The following is an 8,899-nucleotide window of genomic DNA, read 5'->3' as shown; positions in this document are numbered from 1 at the left end:
AAGTGGATGCTCACAGTCAGCTATTGGATGGATCACAGGGCCCCCAATGGAGGAGCTAGAGAAAGTATCCAAGGAGCTAAAGAGATCTGCAACCCTATTGGTAGAACAACATTATGAACTAACCAGTACCCCGGAGCTCTTGTCTCTAGCTGTATATGTATCAAAAGATGGCCTAGTCGGTCATCACTGGAAAGAGAGGCCCATTGGACTTGCAAACTTTATATGCCCCAGTACAGGGGAACGCCAGGTCCAAAAAGTAGGAGATTTTATCGAATTATATTCTCTCTATCTTTCTTTTGATTAACTTGACTAAAGGCTTATCAGTCACCTTTTAATTTTTTTCTCTGGATTTTCTGAGACAGGGTTTCTTTGTGTAGCTCTGGCTATCCTGGAACTCATTCTGTAAACCAGGCTGGCCTCTGCCTACCATGTGATACTCCATTTGAAAGAATAGTTCTTTGCATTAAAACCCAGTATTTCTAAAACTGTATTTTTTTATTCATCCACTACTTTTCTCCTTTCCATATGCATTCTCAAAGATTCTGCTTCCAGCCTTAAACTTTTCTTCTTTTTCAAATGGCACTACTTGTATCTTTGGTCATCATTTCTATCTTGTATTAACATATATTCTGAGGAAATATGTAAATCTTTTATTTTTACTTTTTCTTATTTCACTATTTATTCATTTGTTTTTGGTGATTGGAAGTGACTACATTCATGTTAAACACACACTCTGCCACTGAGGCTGAGCTGCATCCCCCAGCCTCTATTTATTTTCATATAAATTTCTAGCCTGATATGACCCTGAATATAGTCATCCACTTGAAGACTGCCCAGTCATAAGAGAATGATTCCCATTACTAACCCCTAGATCTGCAACTCCATTACAATTTCCTGAGAAATGCTGCTAAAGCAACTTTGTCACCTAAAAGTCAGCAAGTTGCAAACATATTGCAATTCATTCTAATTCATACAAAAAGTCATAATGTTCCTTACTAACATTTCTAGTAACTCAAGAGCACAAAGGCAACTAGTAAGTTCCTAAGAGGCAAATTAGACTTTCTTTACTTAGAACATCTTGTCGTTCAAAAAGCCAAAATCTAACCTAAATTTTGACACAAACACTGTGTCCTTCTGACTTTCAATATTCACATTTATTGCTACCATTCACCTAGATCTGAGATCTTGGCCGAGCTCCAACCTCTCTTCTATCTGTTCTGCACAGTGGACTAAAAGCACTCAGCCTCTGAACATGTATAAGGGACTTCCTGATGTTGACACAGTTCCAACAGTGGACAAAGGCAGCTTGGAACAGCTTCTGCAGCTGATCAGCCTCCCTAAAGGAAAGGCACTTTTGCTTTTGCTCCAGGAGAATATGCTAAAACAACACATTTAAATTCTACAAAGATATTATGTCCTATCCTTTCATGTTCAATGTTTCTGAAATTGCACTGATGGATCTCAGGGTTTCTTTTTCTTCCTTCTCCCAGAATTAACTTTTGACTGACAAACAGTGTTCTCCTGGGTATGACTAGACTTTGTGATTCTCTCCCTCTTCTCTGATGTAGGATTCACTGATAACACTAATTTACTTACATGAATCATTCACCTTATAACTATGATACATTTAATGAGGTCCCTGAGGAATTCAGTTCCTCTTTTCTCCAGAGATGCATTTTGAGAGCAGAGGGCAATTAATGAGAGAGGAGCTATAATGAACCACTAGAGGCACCCTATGTCTTACCGGTGATGTTAGCATGAACCAGAAAAACACAGGAGACTCATTAAAAAGTTATGTTTTCCTCTGGGTTTTTCATCTTATCAGATAATCCCTGTGGATCTGTAACTTGTCAAAAGTAACTAACTCTATGCTTATGCCTCCCAGAACTTTATATGTCTTGATTTAAAATGCCTAACCTCTTGAGTATCAGTAAACCTGGCAGAGCAGAGGTAAATGAGGATGTCTTGCTTCCCTAGTCCATTGTGCCAAGCATCCTTCATCATTAAGAGAGAACACAGTATGCACAGAAAACTATTAGTCTAGTGGTTATTGTGTGAAGAGTCAGTCTGTTCTACTCTTTCCATTTCCACCTGAATTGTTCTCTTAAGCTCATTCAAGAATGCAGCTGCAGTTTTGAAAGTGTGAGGGTTTGGAAGTAGAAGACATCTTGTAATTGACCTGCAGCAAGTCATTCATTTTCTTAGGACAGAGAGCAGATGTTGGAGATATACAACTTGTCTAAAGTCGTAAGGTAGCTAATGGGCTCTATAGCTAGAACTTTAGTCTCCTCGCTCAATATTCTTCCAGATAAACATATGAGTATCTGCCACCTGAAGACAAGTCTGATGGGCAAAAAGTTAAGACCAGATTACAGCTAGTAAAAATGTGATGCCTCAAATAACTTGTGTAAGTGTTTCTAACTCTTTGACCCATGTTCTCAGTTTTTCTCTCAAATAGATTTCACATTTTGGGTTCTTGCAGAAATCTTTTGGTTAATTGTATGTCTTTCACATCGTTTTTCATCACATTTTTTTGTAAATACATCTTAAATATTAAAGATGGAAAAAACAAACTGATATATTCACATAATGAAGTACTATTCTGTGATTTGAAAAAATTAAAAATTGATAAAAGAAATGAATCTTGACATAATTATATTTAGTAAAAGAAACTAGATCACCCAAAAGTACATTTTACCCATTTATATAAAACTCTGAACGTGCAAATTGATCAGTAGTAACATAAAACACATTATTACTTCACTATAAAGAAATCAGAACCAAAAGGATATTCTTTTCTGTTTTTTTAAAACAGAGTCTTACTCAGTAGACCAAGCTAGCCTTGGGCTCATAGTACCTCAACCTCCCAAATGCTGTGAATAAAGGTATAATCCACCAATCTGAGCAGAAAATGAGATTCCAAAAGGACAAAAAAAATACTTATATATATATATATATATATATATATATATATATATATACACTATAGTATATAGTACATATAATTTATAAGTACATAAATTTATTTTATGTAATATAAATTATACATATATAATTATATGTATATAATTTATAAGTATATATTTATATACATATATATTAAGGTATATATCATATATATTAAGGTATATATCATATATATATATATGTATGTATGTATGATATATATATCCCAGTTATACATTATACATTCTTGGACTAGAGAAATAACTACACAATGAGATTAGGGACTACTGGATCATCTGTGACATGGATTTCAGTCAAAATACATATTAATCACTTGACCTCCAGAAGCCCCTATTTTAACTAGATGGCCACAATATTCCTCAAGATTTCCTGGAACCAATTTCAATTCTGAATCAGTATCCAATGACCCATGGAAAGTCTGATTGTTTTCTTTTCCTCAGTGTACAGTTNCTTTTTTTTTTTTTTAGAAGTGCTTCAAACCTACTTTCTTTTTTTTTCAATTTTTTATTAGATATTTTCTTCATTTACATTTCAAATGCTATCCTGAAAGTCTCCTATACCCTCCCCCCCGCGACACCGCCCTGCTCCCCTACCCACCCACTTCCACTTCTTGGCCCTGGTGCTCCCCTGTACTGGGACATATAATGTTTGCAAGACCAAAGGGCTTCTCTTCCCAATGATGGCCAACTAGGCCATCTTCTACTACCTATGTAGCTAGAGACACGAGCTCTGGGGGTACTGGTTAGTTCATATTATTGTTCCATCTATAAGGTTGCAGACCCCTTCAGCTCCTTGGATACTTTCTCGTACATTTACTCTTATAAAAAGGTGTTGGTCCCTCTGGGGAAGAATGGGAGAAAGACAAACAGAAAAAAATTAAGTATTTTTAGTCAGATCCTTCTTTAGGAGGAGTTAGCCTTCCTTCATTAAAGGGGCTTTGGGTCTGCAAACTGGATCAAGTCTGGAAATTATTTCATAGGCTCAGATTCTCTCTTGCCAGAATCCAAGATAAACTTTCTTCCATTTGAGAATTTTTCTTCATATACAGATCAAACAAAAGTACAATATGCTTCTTAGCTATTTCATGTCTGGAAACATGACTGATTAGTCAGTACCAAAGGTCCATATGAGTCATGTCACCATAAAAAAAAAAGTCACTTTACCTGTGCTGCCTGGTTCAGGCCATGTGGTGATTTGAATATGAATGGCCCCTATAACATACATATTTGAATGTTTAGTCACTGGGAAGTGGCACTATTTGAAAGGATTAAAAGGATTAGGATGAGAGGCCCATCCACTAACACCTAGCTGAGTGGAAGATACCCAAAGCTCTTCCTGGTGGAGAGATGGAAGAGAAAAAGAAGCAAAGTGGTTTGGGCCCTATGAAGAGAGGTGCAAGTGATGGTGGTGATAAAAACCCTGAAATAAGAGGTCTGTGCTACCATCTGAGGACATGGTAACATCCTGTGCTTCCACCAAGGGCCATGTCTGGGTTCATGGCCTTACTGCAGTCAGGGTCTGTGTTGATGCCCATGATCCATGTAATCATCAAAGGCCACGCAGATGTCCCTTGTCTAGGCTGCCACCTAAAGCCATGTTGCTGTCCCTTGCTGAGCTGGCCTTACCCCTCCTCTGGGCAATATAGGAGAGCTGGACATGGTGGTGTGGATGTGGGAGATCTCACCCCATACCTCACAGGCTGCTACACACAGGAGAGCTGACTCTTCCCCTCCCCTGGGCAGCACAGAAGAGCTTGTCCTGGTGGTATGGGTGCAGGAGAACTGGTAGGGTGACCAACTCAGCTACCATCCAAGCCCAGATCCAGGGCTTTAAGCTGTCCCACCCCAATATCTACCTACCCCACCTATGAACCGCTGGAGTATGTGAAAGAACTGGTCCTGTAGAACCACAAGATCTTCATGATTCAGGACAACAGCAGGATAGCCAGGAGAAGTCTCAAATCTCAGTGAGGGTCCAGCATCAATGGTATAGTAGAAATCAGAGGCCTTGAACTAGACCAATGACTAGTTGCAATGAACATTTATAAGTAAATCTATTGGGCAAAAGGGTATACGCACAGTTTCTAATGCCACTATGACAGGCGATGGAGAGGTGGGAAACACAGAGGAGTGGAATCATACATGCACAGCAAAATTGGAGAAGCAATAGCTGTGACAGGTGTGAGACAAGGCTGCAGTTAATTGAGAAGTGGGTTGTTGAGGGTCAAAGAGCCATTTTTTTTCCTTTTGGTGGGGGAGGTTACAAGGGTAGAGGGCAGATATGGAAGGACTGGGAAATGACTGGGATTGGAGTGCATGATGTGGGAATGCACACATAAAAAATAATAATTATTATTATATTTTTAAAAGGATTAGGAGGTGTGGCCTTTTGGAGGAAGTTTGTCACTTGTATTTGTATTGGCTTTGAGGTTTCAAAAGCCCATTGGAAGTCCAGAATATCTCTCTCTCTCTCTCTCTCTCTCTCTCTCTCTCTCTCTCTCTCTGTGTGTGTGTGTGTGTGTGTGTGTGTGTGTGTGTGTGTGTGTGTTCCTACAGATAAAGATACAGAACTGTCCACTATTTCTCTAGCACGTCTGCCTGCCTGCCACAATGTTCCCACCATGATGATAACAGACTGACCTCTGAAACTGTTTCCAATTAAATGCTTAAGCAAGTTTCCAATTAAATGCTTCCTTTTATAAGAGTTGCCTTGGTCATGCTACTTCAGGGCCCAATTAAACCCATAACATTTAATTCATCCAACTGAGCAGCAACATCTCCAACCCTAAGATCTGCCATAAAGAAAAAGCCAAAGAGAAAGCTGAAGTATGCTGGTGCCCCCTTACTATTTTACATCTTATACAATTGGTGAAGGGCATGTCTTCTGGGTCTTCCATTGTGGAGGATTAAGTTTTACACAGCATACATAGCATATCCACCCTACCACTGCAATTTCTCTGAACTTTAAAATCTCAATCACAAAAGAACACACATGATATGCACTCACTGATAAGTGGATATTAGCCCAGAAACTTAGAATACCCAAGATACAATTTGCAAAATACATGACACTCAAGAGGAAGGAAGACAAAGTGTGAATACTTCCTTCCTTCTTAAAATGGGGAACAAAATACCCATGGGAGGAATTACAGAGATGGAAGAAAGGACCATCCAGAGACTGCCCTACCCAGGGATACATCCCTGATACAACAACCAAACCCAGACACTATTGCATATGCCAGCAAGATTTTGCTGACAAGACCCTGCTATAGCTCTCTCTTGTGAGGCTATGCCAGTGCCTGGTAAATACAGAAGTGGATGCTCACAGTCATCTATTGGATGGAACACAGGGCCCCTAAAGAAGGATCTAGAGAAAGTACCCAAGGAGCTAAAGGGGTCTGCAACCCTTTAGGAGGAATAACTATATGAACTAACCAGTACCCCCACAGAACTATGTTTCTAGTTGCATATGTAGCAGAGGATGGCCTAGTCAGCCATCAGTGGGAGGAGAGGCCCTTGGTCTTGTGAAGATCATATGCCCCAGTACAGGGGAATGCCAGGGCCAGGAACCGGGAGTGGGTGAGTTGGGGAGCAGGGTGAGGGTAGGGTATAGGGGACTTTCGGACAGCATTTGAAATGTAAATGAAGAAAATATCTAACAAAAAACAAAGCAAAAAATAAAATAAAATAAAATAAAATCTCTTCATTAACACTAAGCCAAGAGATATCAGGCATCTCTAGTTCCTTTGCAGTAGACCATCTTTTGACAAATGTTTTAACCAACCAATCTTTTTAACTGTATGGGCTTCCATATTAAACCTAGACTCTCCACCCTGTGGGTCTCTATCAATCAAGTCAGCCTGATCTAGTTTTATTTTCCTCCCACAATTATTCCATACCCTTGATATCCATTCCCACACATATTGTCCAGACTTCTGCTTGGATGAATTAGCAAACTTCTTCGAAGACATAGCTTTCCATCTCTCCTCTAGGAAACTTCTTAGCCTTAAGTCTGATTATAGGTCTAGAGGAAACTATTGCTAAGCCCTGAGGAACATCAGTATTGTCTTGCCTGGCATCTCCAGGGAGAGTTACTGCTTACTTTTGCAACATTAAAGGATTAATTATCCCAGGGAAAGATATAAAGGGCCTGTTGATGGAGTTCCAGGGGGCATCATTTCCTAAGGGTGGAAAGACTTCCCCAAGATTATCCCTTAAGAATCTGAGGAATCAACTTCTTAGTCACAGTAGGGTCCTCCTACACATCTTCACCCCCAAGTTACAAGATCTCTTTCTTTACCAATTAATTCCCTTACAATAACCACTGACACTCTCTAAGACTGGGGCTTGAGAATTTTCTCTGGAATTCAGCCAATCTTACATTTAGTACTTTAGTTTAATCTTCTGAAACTTGAGTTCTGTAGCTGCTGGTGAAAAGATTCTATTCCAGGGTATATTTAGAAAACTTTAGACTGTTTATACACATCTGGAGATGGTCAGTTCTATCATTGAGTTCATTGTTCTCCTCCATATTCTGAGATGATATAAATTGGATGTTTTCATCACAGAGCCCATCCTTTTCCTTTGTCAGTTTATCCAGAGATTCTAGGAGCAACCAGCCAGTATCATTATTTTCCTGATTTTTCAACACATTGTCAAAAGTTTTATATAATCACCAAATCTCTTGTTTCTCATAATAGGTGAATCAAGATAACCAAGTTGTCTTGATAATTTTGTTAAATTAACTAAAACATCATAGCGTTTAGTTTAAAGCTTTGTGACCTGTGGGCCATGATGTCACTGGTAGCCACATAAATATGAGTAGCCTGTGCTGCTACCTAAAGCCATGCTGATGTCTGAGGTCCATGCTGCCAACCAGAGGCTACAACTGGGACCATGGTCCTGCTGCATCTGGGGACCATGTTGATTATCCATGGCCTATGATGTTACTACTGAAAGCCATGGTCTGTGATCTGTGGTGCCACCTGAAGCTGTGTTGATGTCCATGGGCTGGGCTGCCACTGGGGATGATGTTGATGTCTATGATCCATATTGCCAGCAGACACCATGCTAAAGTCCATGGTACATACTGATGCCAGAGACCAGGGTGGATGTCTGTAGTTCATGCTGTGGCCAGATTGCATGTGGAAGTTCATGCTTCTACTGACTATAAAGAAAAAGGGACCATCTTCTGTGGTAGTAACGATGTCTGCAGACTCACAATTAAGAAAGAGGGGCATAGAAAGCTTCTGTGACAACTCTCTTACCCCCACACCTCCCCACCAAAAGTAACAACTTAGACAGGAAGCCACCAAAGAAACTCTTAAATTTTGTGATAAATATGCTGAAGTATAGCTTTTCACAATAGATGTCTACTAGCAGGGTGGTAGTCAGGAAAGACTCACTTTTCTTTAAGGGGCTGGCCACAGGGAGTTTGACTGTGCTCAAGAGACTATATGGACAACACAAATTGAATTTTTAAAAATCTTTTATTGTGTAGAAGACCTTAGAATGTGAGGTGGATCTGGAAGGACTGGGAAGTAAGGGTAATCAGGATGCATTATGTGAAATTCCCAAATAATCATTAAAAATATTATGTTAAAACAGAAAGATTTTAGAGGAATTTTAATCCAGCAACACATCTCCTCTGGCAAGGAATCACATCCAAACACCTTGTAGGTCTGTTACCTGGCTGGAGTAACATGCCTTTAATCCCTCTGGAATACAGACATCCCCTTATTACACACCTTTAATCCCAATGAAGGTGAAGTTATTTTGTAGAAGGAAGCAGCCATATTTGAAAGTGACATCTAATTGAGAGACAGCCAAAATGATGAATCAGAGAAAGATTTGACAGTCAGAGCTGGGATATACCCAGCTTTCACTAGAACAAACAGCACAGGAAAGAGGATCTATTTAAGCGGGGAGAGAGT

This window comes from Mus caroli, chromosome 14 (assembly GCF_900094665.2).
Source record: "Mus caroli chromosome 14, CAROLI_EIJ_v1.1, whole genome shotgun sequence".
Taxonomy (NCBI): domain Eukaryota; kingdom Metazoa; phylum Chordata; class Mammalia; order Rodentia; family Muridae; genus Mus; species Mus caroli.
The sequence above is the reverse complement of the archived record's forward strand: the minus strand, read 5'-3'. Positions refer to the sequence as shown.